Genomic DNA, 14,373 nt, shown 5'->3' on the forward strand with positions numbered 1-14,373 from the left:
GTCAGGAGGCATTCCTGATGAAGGGTTTTTGCCTGAAACGTCGATGTCGCTGCACTTTGGATGCTGCCTGAACTGCTGTGCTCTTCCAGCACCACTGATCCAGAATCAGGTTTCCAGCATCTGCGGTCATTGTTTTTACCTCGTCAGAAGGCATTTGACAGCTTGAAAGCTGTGTGAGCCACTGCCCCCAGTGTTAGCCACACTGATTACACAAAGCCATTCATGGTGGCTATTGATGCGAGTGTAGTGCTGTGCTCTTCCAGGAAGACAGAAAGATCTATTGGATACTTTTCCAGGAAGTTGATCAATCATCAACAGAAATATTCTTTGATAAAGCAGACCTCGAGGTTGGTGCTGGCTTTACATCGCTAGTAATATGTCTGACACACCGACCATAAGCAATTAAAGTTTTTGGAAAATGGAGCTAATTGTTGCAGATATTCAATTTGAAAATTATACACGTGGAAGGATGAGAGAACGCAATTACTGATGCACTGTCAAGGCTTTAGTGAAGAAAGATGGAGGCATTCAGGGGCAGAAGAAGTAAATTCAACAGGACTGCGGTCATGAATGTTTGCATGCTTAGAGTCAATATAATGTAAACGTAGAGTACTAATAATATGCGACTAAAGGGTTTGAAAAATAAAACCATCTTTGTGTACTGATAGTTCTTTTTTTTAAGGAGGGAGATGTAAGGAAATGGCTTTGAAAGGTGTGTTTTGTCCTGATTTTCTTTATGAAGAGGTTGAGACAGAGCAGTCTGCCCTAAGCCAATAAAGTAAACAGTGTGAAAGGCTTTGGGTTCTTTTAAAGGTTGGAATAATAGAAGTAGCTTGAACGGATGGAGTCAGGCTCCAATAGAGCCAGGGTATGAGTTTCGACTTCAGTAGTTGTTGGTGTTTGGACGTTGTCATACATCTCTCCCTGCTACAGCAAAACACTTTTGAGTTCAATCTCACACACACACACACACACACACACACACACACACACACACACACACACACACAGTTTTCTTCTAATATTCCTTTCTGAGACAATCTATGTTAGTGAATCTGCCTTTGCCAAGGGTATGTTTAATCAGTTAGGAGAAAGTGAGAAAGGGAACGTCGATTCTCCTCCTCCTTGGATGCTGCCTGACCTGCTGCGCTTTTCCAGCAACACATTTTTCAGCTCTGTTTAATCAGTGTTAATGCATCAGAACAGTTACTGTTAGTAGTAAAGAATCTATTACCCTGTTAATTTTTCTAACGGAGTTAAACTTAGACCAATTCTTGTGCCTTACTGCAGAATAAGAATAAAGTGCGTTTTGCTTAAAAACGTAACCAATCAAATGACATCTGGAACACAGCAACTTACACCAGCCTTGAAATAAGATAAAACTTAAGAGTCTCGGCTATCTCCTTGATATATTTGAAAAGGGTTTGGTCTGATCTATAACAGGACCCTCTGTACCTCTGACTTGTTGTAGCTGCAGCTGCACTCATCCAGGCAAATGGGGAGTCAGGAGGTGAGTTACTCGCTGCAGTATTCCCAGCCTCTGACCTGCTGCTGCATCCACTGTGTTTGTGTGGTGAGTCTGATCGTCTTTGTCTGACTGAAAGTGTTCACCTGAGGTGATTCACGCACATTCTTTGTTCTGTTTCTTGGTAATCTTTCTGTCCCTTGCCCTTGAAACACCCTGACCTACTCTGGTCACGTGCCTGCTTCTGACCTCGAGGGGGAAGTCAGAGAAGCAACAAGAGCATAATATGAGTCCAAGGTGAAAGCAACAGTGGGGGGGGGGGGGAGGGGGGGGGAGAAGGGGGTAGCATTAAAGGAATCTGATGGAGACTATCTGAAGAAGTTAGCTCGCACGGGATTCAGGGGTGTGCTTGCCAAATGGATACAAACTTGACTCAATGCCAGGAGAAAGTGAGGACTGCAGACGCTGGAGATCAGAGCTGAAAATGTGTTGCTGGAAAAGCGCAGCAGGTCAGGCAGCATCCAAGGAGCAGGAGAGTCGACGTTTCGGGCATGGGCCTTTCTATAGCACTCTGAAGAAGGGCTCATGCCCAAAACGTCGACTCTCCTGCTCCTTGGATGCTGCCTGACCTGCTGCGCTTTTCCAGCAACACATTTTCAGCTCAACACCAGGAGGCAAACAGTGAAGATGGAGGGCTGCTCGACCGACTGGAGGCCGTGTTCCAAGGGATTCATGCTGTTTGTTTGTCATTTATACAAATGATTTGGATGAGAATATAGAACACATGATTTGTCCAGTTTGCAGATGACACCAACATTCGTGGGATAGTGCCAGGGTCAAGGATAGATTGGAGAGGGCGCAGAACATTCTTAAAGAGGAGAGGGACCAGCACAAGGTCATTGTACACATTAGAACCTACGACACAGAGAGGGAAAAGGATGTGATTCTGATAAGAGAATAATCGGAAGTTTGGCAGGAATTTAAAAAGTAACTAAAAACGGGTGGCATGGTGGCTCAGTGGTTAGCACTGCTGCCTCTCAGGATCAGGGACCCCATTCAATTCCTGCCTCGGGTGACTGTTTGCAGGTGACCCCAAAATTGGAGGTGTAGTGGACAGCGAAGAGGGTTACCTCAGATTACAACAGGATCTGCACCAGATGGACCAATGGGCTGAGAAGTGGCAGATGGAGTTTAATTCAGATAAACGTGAGGTCCCCATTTTGGAAAGGCAAATCAGGGCAGGCCTAATACACTTAATGGTAGGGTCTTGGGGAGTGTTGCTGAACAAGTTCACAGCTCCTTGAAAGTAGAGCCACCGGTAGATGGGATAGTGAAGAAGGCATTTAGTATGCTTGTCTTTATTAGTCAGTGTACTGAGTACAGGAGTTAGGAGGTCATGTTGCAGTTGTACAGAACATTGGTTAGGCCATTTTTGGAATACTACACGCGGTTCTGGTCTCCTTGTTATAGGAAGGATGTTGCGAAAGTTGAAAGGGCTCAGAAAAGATTTCCAAGGATGTTGCCAGGGTTGGAGGATCTGAGCTACGGGGAGAGGCTGAACAGGCTGGGGCTGCTTTCCCTGGAGCGTCGGAGGCTGACGGGTGACCTTATCGAGGTTTATAACACCATGGGGGGCATGGAGAGGGTAAATAGACAAGATATTTTCCCTGGGGTGGGGGGGAGTCCAAAACTAGAGTGCATAGGTTTAAGGTGAAGGGGAAAGATTTAAAAGGGACTGAAGGTGCAAATGTTTCACACACAGTGTGTGCACGGATGGAGCCAGTTGCCAGAGGATGTGGTGGAGGCTGGTACAATTACAGCATTTAAAAGGTATCTGGATGGGTATATGAATAGGAAGGGTTTGGAGGGATAGGTGCCAAACACTGACAAATGGGACTAGATTTATTTATGATATCTGGTAGACGTGTAAGAGTTGGACCAAAGGATCTGCTTCTGTGCTGTACATCTCTATATCCTATGACTCGATCTTGCTCAATTGGGTCAGTGAACTGAGGTGTGGGAGATGGAGTTTAATTTGGATAAATGCGAGGTGTTATATTTTGGTAAAACAAGCAAGAGCAGGGCTTGTACAGTTAAAACTAGAGCCTTGGGTAGTGTGGTAGAACAGAGAGATCTAGGATTTCAGGGACCTGTCGTGTCACAGGTCCACAAGGTGGTGAAGAATGCACTCAGCACGCTTGCTTCCATTGCTCAGACCTGAGGATAGGAGTTGGCACATCGTGTTGAGGTTGGACAGGACATCGGTGAGGTCACTTACAGTCAGAAAGTCACAGAGATGCACAGCACAGAAACGGACCCTTCGGTCCAACCCGTCCATGCCGTCCAGATATCCCAACCCAATCTAGTCCCACCTGTCAGCATATCCCTCCAACCCTTCCTGTTCATATTCCCATCCAAATGCCTTTTAAATGTTGTAATTGTACCAGCCTCCACCATATCCTCTGGCAGCTCATTCCACACATGTGCCACTCTCTGTGTGAAAAAGTTATCCCTAAGGTCCATTTTATATCTTTCCCCTCTCACCCTAAACCTATGCCCTCTAGTTCTGGACTCCCCCACCCCAGGGAAAAGACTTTGTCTATTTACCCTATCCATGCCCCTCATAAACCTCTATAAGGTCACCCCTCAGCCTCTGACGCTCCCTGGGAAAACAGCCCCAGCCTGTTCAGCCTCTCCCTATAGCTCAAACCCTCCAACCCTGGCGACATCCTTGTAAACCTCTTCTGGAATATCGTGTCCAGTTCTGGGCACCCTGTTCTCGGAAGGACATTATTAAGCTGGAGAGGGTTCAGAAAAGTCTTACCAGGATGGGGGTGGGACTGAAGGATTTGAGTTATAGAAACAGGCTGGATCAACTGGGACATTTCTCACTGGAGTGTAGGAGGTTGAGGGGTGACCTTATAGATGTTTATAAAATAATGAGGGGTGTAGATGAGGTGAATGGCAGGTGTCGTTTACCGAGGGTGGAGGGGTTCAAGACGAGGGGGCATATTTATAAAGTGAGAGCCACAAAGATTTAGAAAGGCAATGAGAGGCATCTTTTTTACACAGAGAGCAGTTGGTGTGTGGAATGAGCTGCCAGAGCAAGTGATGGATTCAAGGACACTTATAAATTTCAAAAGACATCTGATAAGTACATGAATCGGAAGGATTTGGAAGGATATGGGCCAAACGCAGGCAAGTGGGACTAGATTAGTTTGGGGTCATGGTTCGCATGGACTGGTTGGATCAAAGGGTCTGCTTTTGTGCTGTATGAGTCAATGACTTAACCCCCGAGGTGTGATGAGGGAGGGAGTTTACAGAGACAGCCACCTGAGGTGTCACAATGATGATCCGCAAGATATCATCATCGGTGATAAGGCTGGGAACGGGGATTCGGAAGAAGATTTGCAGCCGGCAAAAGAAGTCAGGGGTTGTGGCCACGTTCCCTGATGCTCTCCTGCGAACGTTCTCCCAGGGAGGAATGCACTCAGCTGGTCCTGGGGGTGAAACACACGAGGGGTTAACTGATCAGACAGCAGCAGCATTGTGAACAGGACGCGGTGCTCTCCAGCGATCCAGCTCGCTGATGCCATCTGCTGTCGCACCCCCTACACTGCACTCTCTCCACAAAATGCTGCGGCACCCACTTGAAGCAGGGCAGAACTGGACCGGCCGATTGCTTTCGCCCTGAGCTCTGCTTCACCCAACTTACTTTCTGCTTTGTCACGGCTTGACTGCAGTTTGTGCTCTTAATCCAGGGAGTTTGTTTTCCTTGCCTGCAGCTGGTTACTGACTGCTAAACGCACCCTTTCAGAACAAGTTCGATGCATGCTCGCTGTTTAGCTTGCAATAAAGGAATTCATTTTCCCTCCAGTAATGTGCCACCTCAGAACGAGTGAACCATTTTTGTATATCTCTGGCTCTGGTTTTACAACTCACTCACTAGCTGGGTCCAATGCAGAGCCCTGGAGTCAGGGCAGGTCTCCGTTGTGAACAAATTATGAAATATTAAAAGGCTCACAGGGATGGCAGATCTCCTGTGCGTCCCATCATGCATCATCCAACCTCACTGAGCCGTGCCTCAGAACTATTCTCATCTCTGTGAGCAATCAAGTGAGGTGAAATACCGCTCAGAAATGCAGAGGAAATGTACTTTGAGACATTTTACTGTTCAATTCGGAGGAATTCCCCATTGACTGTCTTCAATGTTGCTGTTGCGCAACTCGAATCTTGCTGAACAAAGACAAACCTGTCCCAGAAGCGTTTGCTCTCTCACTCATCAGGACATAAGCACCTTGAGGCATGTGCCTCAGACAGTCACAATTTCCTTTACTGGTCAGAGTATTGAGTACAGGAGTTGGGAGGTCATGTTGCGGCTGTACAGGACATTGGTTAGGCCGCTGTTGGAATATTGCGTGCAATTCTGGTCTCCTTCCAATCGGAAAGATGTTGTGAAACTTCAGAAAAGATTTACAAGGATGTTGCCAGGGTTGGAGGGTCTGAGCTACAGGGAGAGGCTGAACAGGCTGGGACTGTTTTCCCTGGAGCGTGGGAGGCTGAGGGGTGACCTTATAGAGGTTGACAAAATTATGAGAGGCATGGGTAGGGTAAATAGACAAAGTCTTTTCCCTGGGGTCGGGGAGTCCAGAACTAGAGGGCATAGGTTTAGGGTGAGATGGGAAAGATATAAAAGAGACCTAAGGGGCAACTTTTTCACACAGAGGGTGGTACTTGTTTAGAATGAGCTGCCAGAGGAAGTGGTGGAGGCTGGTGCAACATCTAAGAGGCATTTGGATGGGTATATGAATAGGAAGGGTTTGGAGGGATAAGGGTCGGGTGCTGGCAGGTGGGACCAGATTGGGTTGGGATATCTGGTCAGCATGGATGGGTTGGCCCGAGTGGTCTGTTTCCATGCTGTACATCTCTATAACTATAATCACAAGATTCAAGGCCTACAGGTTGCCTCTGACTGGCTTGAGGAAAGCAAGGCAAAAAGCTTTGTAACATGACTTTCCTTTTTGGCAGGAAGACATTCTTGTCAGTCGTGTGGAGTGTTGGAGCCTGTGAATGGAGCGGTGCGTATCATTTATTTCACATTGTGTGGAACTTAACAAATTAAGCTCACGTTTGCCAAGAGTACGAATGCAATAACAAACTAACTTCACAGATTTACTGGCTCATCACATCCTACAAGCAGGGTTTTGTTTTCCCAAAATCCTCAGCAACACACACATATACACGCATGCACACGGGCCTGGATGGCTCATCTGGGCGTCTAGGCTCAGGGTTTCACCGATTCAGCAGTCGATCTGCTTGTTGGCCAGGGGTGAAAACACATCTGAGCACTTGCGAGAGGAGAGCAGTGTGACTCAACTCAAAGTTGAGCAGGGAATGCCAGCTGAACCACACCCTCCCTTATTCAACGCAAAGCCCCTGCCATCAGGAACACCCACCCGATAGGCAGCCATCACCTTATACGCGGTACTGGCATTCACCTTTCAGTCCTCTCTCGATCCGATGTCTGCGTTGTTCCTTCGTGAAGGCATCAATTCACATGGCACCGACTGCTGTCGCTGGGGATTTCTTCCACATATCCACCACCCTACAGAAAACAAAACGGTCTCTCATTTAACAAGGTATTTTTTTCCCCCCCCCAAAACAATGCTGATGTGATGTGACAATACTATGGCTTCAAGAGATGCATTTGGTCCAGGCTTATTTTGTGTGAGACGGAGGAGACGAGCAGTCTGCTCAAAGCCAATAAATGAAACAGCTTGTGAGGCTTGGCTTTGTTTTTGAAATTCAGAACAATAAACGCAGCCTGAGTGGGTGGGGTCAAGCTCCCACAGAAGCTGGGTTTGGAAGGTGTGGTACATCTCTCCCTGCTACTCTCTCCCTCTCTCAGAGTTCTCTCTCAATGAGTTTTTCTTCCTGCACTAGAGAATTGCCTGTCAAACAGTCTGTTTTACTGAATTTCCCTTTGCCAAGGGTGTGTATACAGGATGTTACTATGTTGGAACAGTTACTGTTTAGTAGTTAAATCATCTATTATTTGGATAGGTTTTCCAATAGAGTTAAAGTTATTCTAACTTATAGATTCATAGAGCCGTAAAGCACAGAAACAGACCTATGGTCTATCCAGGGTAAAAACAATGACTGCAGATGCTGGAAACCAGAGTCTAATTAGAGTGGTGCTGGAAAAGCACAGCAGGTCAGGCAGCATCCGAGGAGCAGGAAAATCAACGTTTCGGGCAAAAGCCCTTCCTGATGAATGGGGATATGTGTGTGTGTGAGAGAGAGAGAGAGAAAATGTGGATGTGTGTGCGAGAGAGAGAGAATGGGAAAGTCTGAGACAGAGAGAGAATGAGACAAGTGTGTGAGAGACAGAATGGGGATGTGTGTGTGAGAGAGAGAATGGGGATGTGTGAGGGAGAGAGAGAGAGAATGGAGATGTGTGTATGAGTGAGAGAGTCGGAATGCAGATGTGTGTGTGACAGAGAGAAGGAGAATGGGGATGTGTGTGTGTGAGAGAGAGAATGGGGAGGTGTGCGGGAGACACAGAGTGGGAATGTGTGAGAGAGAGAGAATGGGGATGTGTGAGGGAGAGAGAATGGGAATGTGAGAGGGCGAGAGAATGGGGATGTGTGAGAGAGAGAGAATGGGGGGATGTGAGGGAGAGAGTGAATGGGGGGATGTGAGGGAGAGAGTGAATGGGGATGTGTGTGAGGGAGAGAGAGAATGGGGATGTGTGTGTGTGAGAGAGAGAATGGGAATGTGTGTGTTACAGAGAGAGAATGGCAATATGGAAGAGAGAGGGGGACGGGGAATGTGTGAGGGAGAGAGAAAGGGGTCTGAGTGCGAGAGAGAGAGAGAATGGGGATGTGTGTGTGAGAGAGAGGATGGGGATGTGTGTGTGAGAGAGAGGATGGGGATGTGTGTGTGAGAGAGAGGATGGGGATGTGTGTGTGTTTGTGAGAGAGGATGGGGACGTGTGTGAGAGTGAGAGAGAGAGTGAACGGGATGTGTGAGCGTGTGAGAGAGAGAGAATGGCGACGTGTGTTCGTGTGAGAGAGAGAATGGGGGTATTTGTGTGTGTGTGAGAGAGAGAGAGAGAGAATGGGGATGTGTGAGGGAGAGAGAGAATGGGGATTTATGTGTGTGAGAGAGAGAGAGAGTGGGAATGTGTGAGGGAGAGAGAATAGGAATGTGTGAGGGAGAGAGAGAAAGGGGATGTGAGTGTGAGAGAGAGAGAATGGGGATGTGGTTGTGTGTAAGAGAGAGGGAGAGAGAATGGAGATGTGTGGGCGAGAGGGAGAATGGGGATGTGTGTGAGTGAGAGAGGATGGGGACGTGTGTGTGAGAGTGAGAGAGAGAGAGTGAACGGGATGTGTGTGCGTGTGAGAGAGAGAATGGCGACGTGTTCGTGTGAGAGAGAGAATGGGGGTATTTGTGTGTGAGAGAGAGGGAGAATGGGTGTGTGTGTGTGAGAGAGAGAGTCAGAGAAAGGGGATGTGTGTGTGTGTGAGAGAGAGAGAGGGAGAATGGGTGTGTGTGTGTGTGAGAGAGAGAGTCAGAGAAAGGGGATGTGTGTGTGTGTGAGAGAGAGAGAGAGAGAGAGAGAGAGAGAGAGAATGGGGATATGTGTGTGTGGGAGGGAGAGAATGGGGACGTGTGTTGTGTGTGTGAGACAGAGAGAGAGAGAGAGAGAATGGGGAAGTGTCATAGAGTCATAGAGATGTACAGCGTGGAAACAAACCCTTCGGTCCAACTCGTCCATGCCAACCAGATATCCCAACCCAATCTAGTCCCACCTCCCAGCACCTGGCCCATATCCCTCCAAACCCTTCCTGTTCACATAACCATCCAGTACTAGCCTCCACCACTTCCTCTGGCAGCTCATTCCATACACGTACCACGGTGTTCAGGTTAGGTGTATTAGCCATGGGAAATGCATGGTTACAGGGATAGAGTAGGTGTGCATGTGAGAGAGAGAATGGGGTTGTGTGAGGGAGAGAGAGAATGGGGATCCATGTGTGAGAGAGAGATTGGGGATATGTGTGTGTGTGAGAGAGAGAATGGGAGTGTGTCTGTGTGAGAGAGAGATTGGGGATATGTGTGTGAGAGAGAGAGAATGGGAGTGTGTCTGTGTGAGAGAGAGAATGGGGTTGTGTGAGGGAGAGACAGAATGGGGATCCATGTGTGAGAGAGAGAATGGGAACGTGTGTGAGAGAGCGAGAGAGAGAATTGGGATCTGTGTGTTAGAGAGAGAGAGAGAATGGAGATATGTGTGTGTGAGAGAGAGAATGGGGAGGTGTGTGGGAGAGAGAGAGAGAATGGGGAGGTGTGTGGGAGAGAGAATGGGAATGTGTCTGTGAGAGAGAGAATGGGGATGTGTCTGTGAGAGAGAGAATGGGGATGTGTCTGTGAGAGAGAGAGAATGGGAATGTGTCTGTGAGAGAGAGAGAATGGGGAGGTGAGACGGAGAGAGAATGGGAATGCGTCTGTGTGAGAGAGATAGAATGGGAATGTGAGAGGGAGAGAGAATGGGGTGTGTGAGGGAGAGAGAGAATGGGGATGTGAGTATGAGAGAGAGAGAAAGGGGATGTGTGTGTGTGAAGGAGAGAGAGAGAGAAAATAGGGATATGTGTGTGAGAGAGAGACAGAGTGAAGGGGGATGTGTTTGTGTGTGTGAGAGAGAGAGAGAGAGAGAGAATGGGGACGAGTGTGTGAGAGAGAGAGAAAGAATGGGGATGTGTGTGTGTGTGTGTGTCTGTGTGTGTGTGTGTGTGTGTGAGAGAGAGAGAGAGAGAGAGAGAGAGAATGGGCATGTGTGTGTGAGAGAAAAAATGGGCATGTGTGAGAGAGAGAGAGAGAGAATGGGGATGTGTGTGTGTGTGTGTGTGTGTGTGTGTGTGTGTCTGTGTGTGTGTGTGTGTGTGTGTGTGTGTGTGTGTGAGAGAGAGAGAGAGAGAGAGAGAGAGAGAGAGAATGGGCATGTGTGTGTGTGAGAAAAAATGGGCATGTGTGAGAGAGAGAGAGAGACAGAGAGAGAGAGAGAGAAAGAGAGAGAATGGGGATGTGTGTGCGAGAGAGAAAGAGAATGGGGATGTGTGAGGGAGAGAGAGAATGGGGATAGTGAGAGAGAAATAATGGTGGTGTGTGTGAGAGAGAGAGTGGGAATGTGTGGGCGGGAGAGAGAGAGAATGGGGATGTGTGTGTGTGTGTGTGTGTGTGTGTGAAGGGGGAGGTGTGTGTGTGAGAGAGAGAGAGAGAGAATGGGGACCTGCATGTGAGAGACAGAGGGAGAGAGAGAGAGAGAGAGAGAGAGAGAAAATGGGGACGTGTGTGAGAGAGAGAAAAAGAATGTGGATGTGTGCGTGCGTGTGTGTGTGTGTGTGTGTGAGAGAGAGAGAGAGAGAGACAGAGAGAGAGAGAGAAAGAGAGAGAATGGGCATGTGTGCGTGTGAGAAAAAATGGGCATGTGTGTGAGTGAGAGAGAGAATGGGGATATGTGTGAGGGAGAGAGAGAGAGAGAATGGGGAAGTGGGTGTGTGAGAGAGAGAATGGGGATATGTGTGTGAGAGAGAGAGAGAGAGAGAGAATGGGGAGGTGTGCGGGAGAGAGAGAGTGGGAATGTGTGAGAGAGAGAGATTGGGAATGTGTGTGGGAGAGAGAGTGGGGATGTGAGAGGGAGAGAGAACGGGGATGTGTGTATGAGAGAGAGAATGGGGGATGTGAGGGAGAGAGTGAATGGGGATGTGTGAGAGTGAGAGAGAGAATGGGAATGTGTGTGTTAGAGTGAGAGAATGGCAATATGGAAGAGAGGGAGGGGAACGGGGAAGGTGTGAGGGAGAGAGAAAGAGGTCTGAGTGCGAGAGAGAGAGAGAGAGAGAATGGGGATGTGTGTGTGTGTGAGAGAGAGAGAATGGGGATAATGAGAGAGAAATAATGGCGGTGTGTGTGTGTGAGAGAGAGAGAGAGAGAGAATGGGAATGTGTGAGGGAGAGAGAGTGGGAATGTGTGACGGAGAGATAATGGGGTGTGTGAGGGGGAGAGGAAGAATGGGGATGCGAATGTGAGAGAGAGAGAGAATGGGGATGTGAGAGAGAGAGAATGGAGATGTGTGAGAGAGAGAGAGAGAATGGGGATGAGCGTGAGTGAGAGAGAGAGGGAATGGGGAAGTGTGTGCGTGAGAGAGAGAGAATGGGGAGGTGTGAGGGAGAGCGAGAGAGTGGGAATGTGTGAGAGAGAGATTGGGAATGTGTGTGGGAGAGACAATGGGAATGTGGGAGGGAGAGAGAATGGGAATGTGTGTGTGTATGAGAGAGAGAATGGGGGATGTGAGGGAGAGAGTGAATGGGGGATGTGAGGGAGAGAGTGAATGGGGATGTGTGTGAGGGAGAGAGAGAATGGGGATGTGAATGTGAGAGAGAATGGGGATGTGAGAGAGCAGAATGGAGATGTGTGAGAGAGAGAGAATGGGGTTGTGTGAGGGAGAGAGAGAGAGAATGGGGATGTGTGTGTGTGTGTGTGTGTGTGTGTGTGTGTGTGTGTGTGTGTGTGTGTGTGTGTGTGTGTGTGTGTGTGAGAGAGAGAGAATGGGGTTGTGTGTGTGTGTGTGTGAGAAAAAAATGGGGATGTGTGTGAGTTAGAGAGGGAGAATGGGGACGTGTTTGTGTGTGTGAGAGAGAGAGAATGGGAATGTGTGAGGGAGAGAGAGTGGGGATGTGTGACGGAGAGATAATGGGGTTTGTGAGGGGGAGAGAGAGAGAATGGGGATGTGAGAGAGAGAATGGAGATGTGTGAGGGAGAGAGAGAGAGAATGGGGTTGTGTGAGGGAGAGAGAGAGAAAATGGGAATGTGAGAGAGAGAGATAATGGGGGTGTGGGTGGGAGAGAGAGCGAAAATGGGTAATTGTGTGTGCGTGAGAGAGAGAGGGAATGGGGATGGGTGCGTGTCAGAGAGAATGGGAATGTGTGTGTTAGAGAGAGAGAATGGTAATGTGGAAGAGAGAGAGAGATGGGGATTGTGTGTGAGAGAGAGAATGGGGATGTGTGTGCGTGAAGGAGAGAGAGGATGGGGATGTGTGTGTGTTTGTGAGAGGATGGGAGCGTGTGTGTGAGAGTGAGAGAGAGAGAGAGTGTGAACGGGATGTGTGTTCGTGTGAGAGAGAGAATGGCGACGTGTGTTCATGTGAGAGAGAGAATGGGGGTATTTGTGTGTGAGAGAGAGAGAGAGGGAGAATGGGTGTGTGTGTGTGAGAGAGAGAGAGTCAGAGAAAGGGGATGTGTGCGTGTGAGACAGAGAGAGAGAGAGAGAGAATGGGGAAGTGTCATAGAGTCATAGAGATGTACAGCGTGGAAACAAACCCTTCGGTCCAACTCGTCCATGCCAACCAGATATCCCAACCCAATCTAGTCCCACCTCCCAGCACCTGGCCCATATCCCTCCAAACCCTTCCTGTTCACATAACCATCCAGTACTAGCCTCCACCACTTCCTCTGGCAGCTCATTCCATACACGTACCACGGTGTTCAGGTTAGGTGTATTAGCCATGGGAAATGCATGGTTACAGGGATAGAGTAGGTGTGCATGTGAGAGAGAGAATGGGGTTGTGTGAGGGAGAGAGAGAATGGGGATCCATGTGTGAGAGAGAGATTGGGGATATGTGTGTGTGAGAGAGAATGGGAGTGTGTCTGTGTGAGAGAGAGAATGGGGAGGTGTGTGTGAGAGCGAGAGAGAGAATTGGGATCTGTGTTAGACAGAGAGAGTGGATGGGGATGTGTGTTAGAGAGAGAGAGAATGGGGATATGTGTGTGTGAGAGAGAGAAAGGGGAGGTGTGTGTGTGAGAGAGAGAATGGGAATGTGTCTATGAGAGAGAGAGAATGGGGATGTGTCTATGAGAGAGAGAGAATGGGGATGTGTGTTAGAGAGAGAGAATGGGGAGGTGTGTTAGAGAGAGAGAATGGGGAGGTGTGTTAGAGAGAGAGAATGGGGAGGTGAGACGGAGAGAGAATGGGAATGCATCTGTGTGAGAGAGATAGAATGGGAATGTGAGAGGGAGAGAGAATGGGGATGTGAGGGAGAGAGGGAATGGAAATGTGTGAGGGAGAGAGAGAGTGGGAATGTGTGAGGGAGAGATAATGGGGTGTGTGAGGGGGAGAGAGAGAATGGGGATGTGATTGTGAGAGAGAGAGAATGGGGATGTGAGAGAGAGAATGGAGATGTGTGAGAGAGAGAGAGAGAATGGGGTTGTGTGAGGGGGAGAGAGAGAGAATGGGGATGTGATAGAGAGAATGGAGATGTGTGAGAGAGAGAGAGAGAATGGGGTTGTGTGAGGGGGAGAGAGAGAGAATGGGGATGTGTGTGTGTGAGAGAGAGAGAGAATGGGGATGTGTGTGTGAGAGTGAGAGAGAGAATGGGGATGTGTGTGTGTGTGTGTGTGTGTGTGTGTGTGTGTGTGTGTGTGTGTGTGTGTGTGTGTGTGTGTGTGTGTGTGTGTGAGAGAGAGAGAGAGAGAATGGGGACCTGCATGTGAGAGACAGAGAGAGAGAGAGAGAGAGAGAGAAAATGGGGACGTGTGTGAGAGAGAGAGAAAGAATGTGGATGTGTGTGTGTGAGAGAGAGAGAGACACAGAGAGAGAGAGAGAGAAAGAGAGAGAATGGGTATGTGTGTGTGTGAGAGAAAATGGGCATGTGTGTGAGAGAGAGAGAGAGAGAATGGGGATGTGTGAGGGAGAGAGAGAATGGGGATGTGTGTGTGTGTGAGAGAGAGAGAGAGAGAGAGAATGGGGAGGTGTGCGGGAGAGAGAGAGTGGGAATGTGTGAGAGAGAGAGATTGGGAATGTGTGTGGGAGAGAGAATGGGGATGTGAGGGAGAGAGTGAATGGGGATGTGTGTGTTA

Source organism: Hemiscyllium ocellatum, chromosome 38 (genome assembly GCF_020745735.1).
Source record: "Hemiscyllium ocellatum isolate sHemOce1 chromosome 38, sHemOce1.pat.X.cur, whole genome shotgun sequence".
Classification (NCBI taxonomy): Eukaryota; Metazoa; Chordata; class Chondrichthyes; order Orectolobiformes; family Hemiscylliidae; genus Hemiscyllium; species Hemiscyllium ocellatum.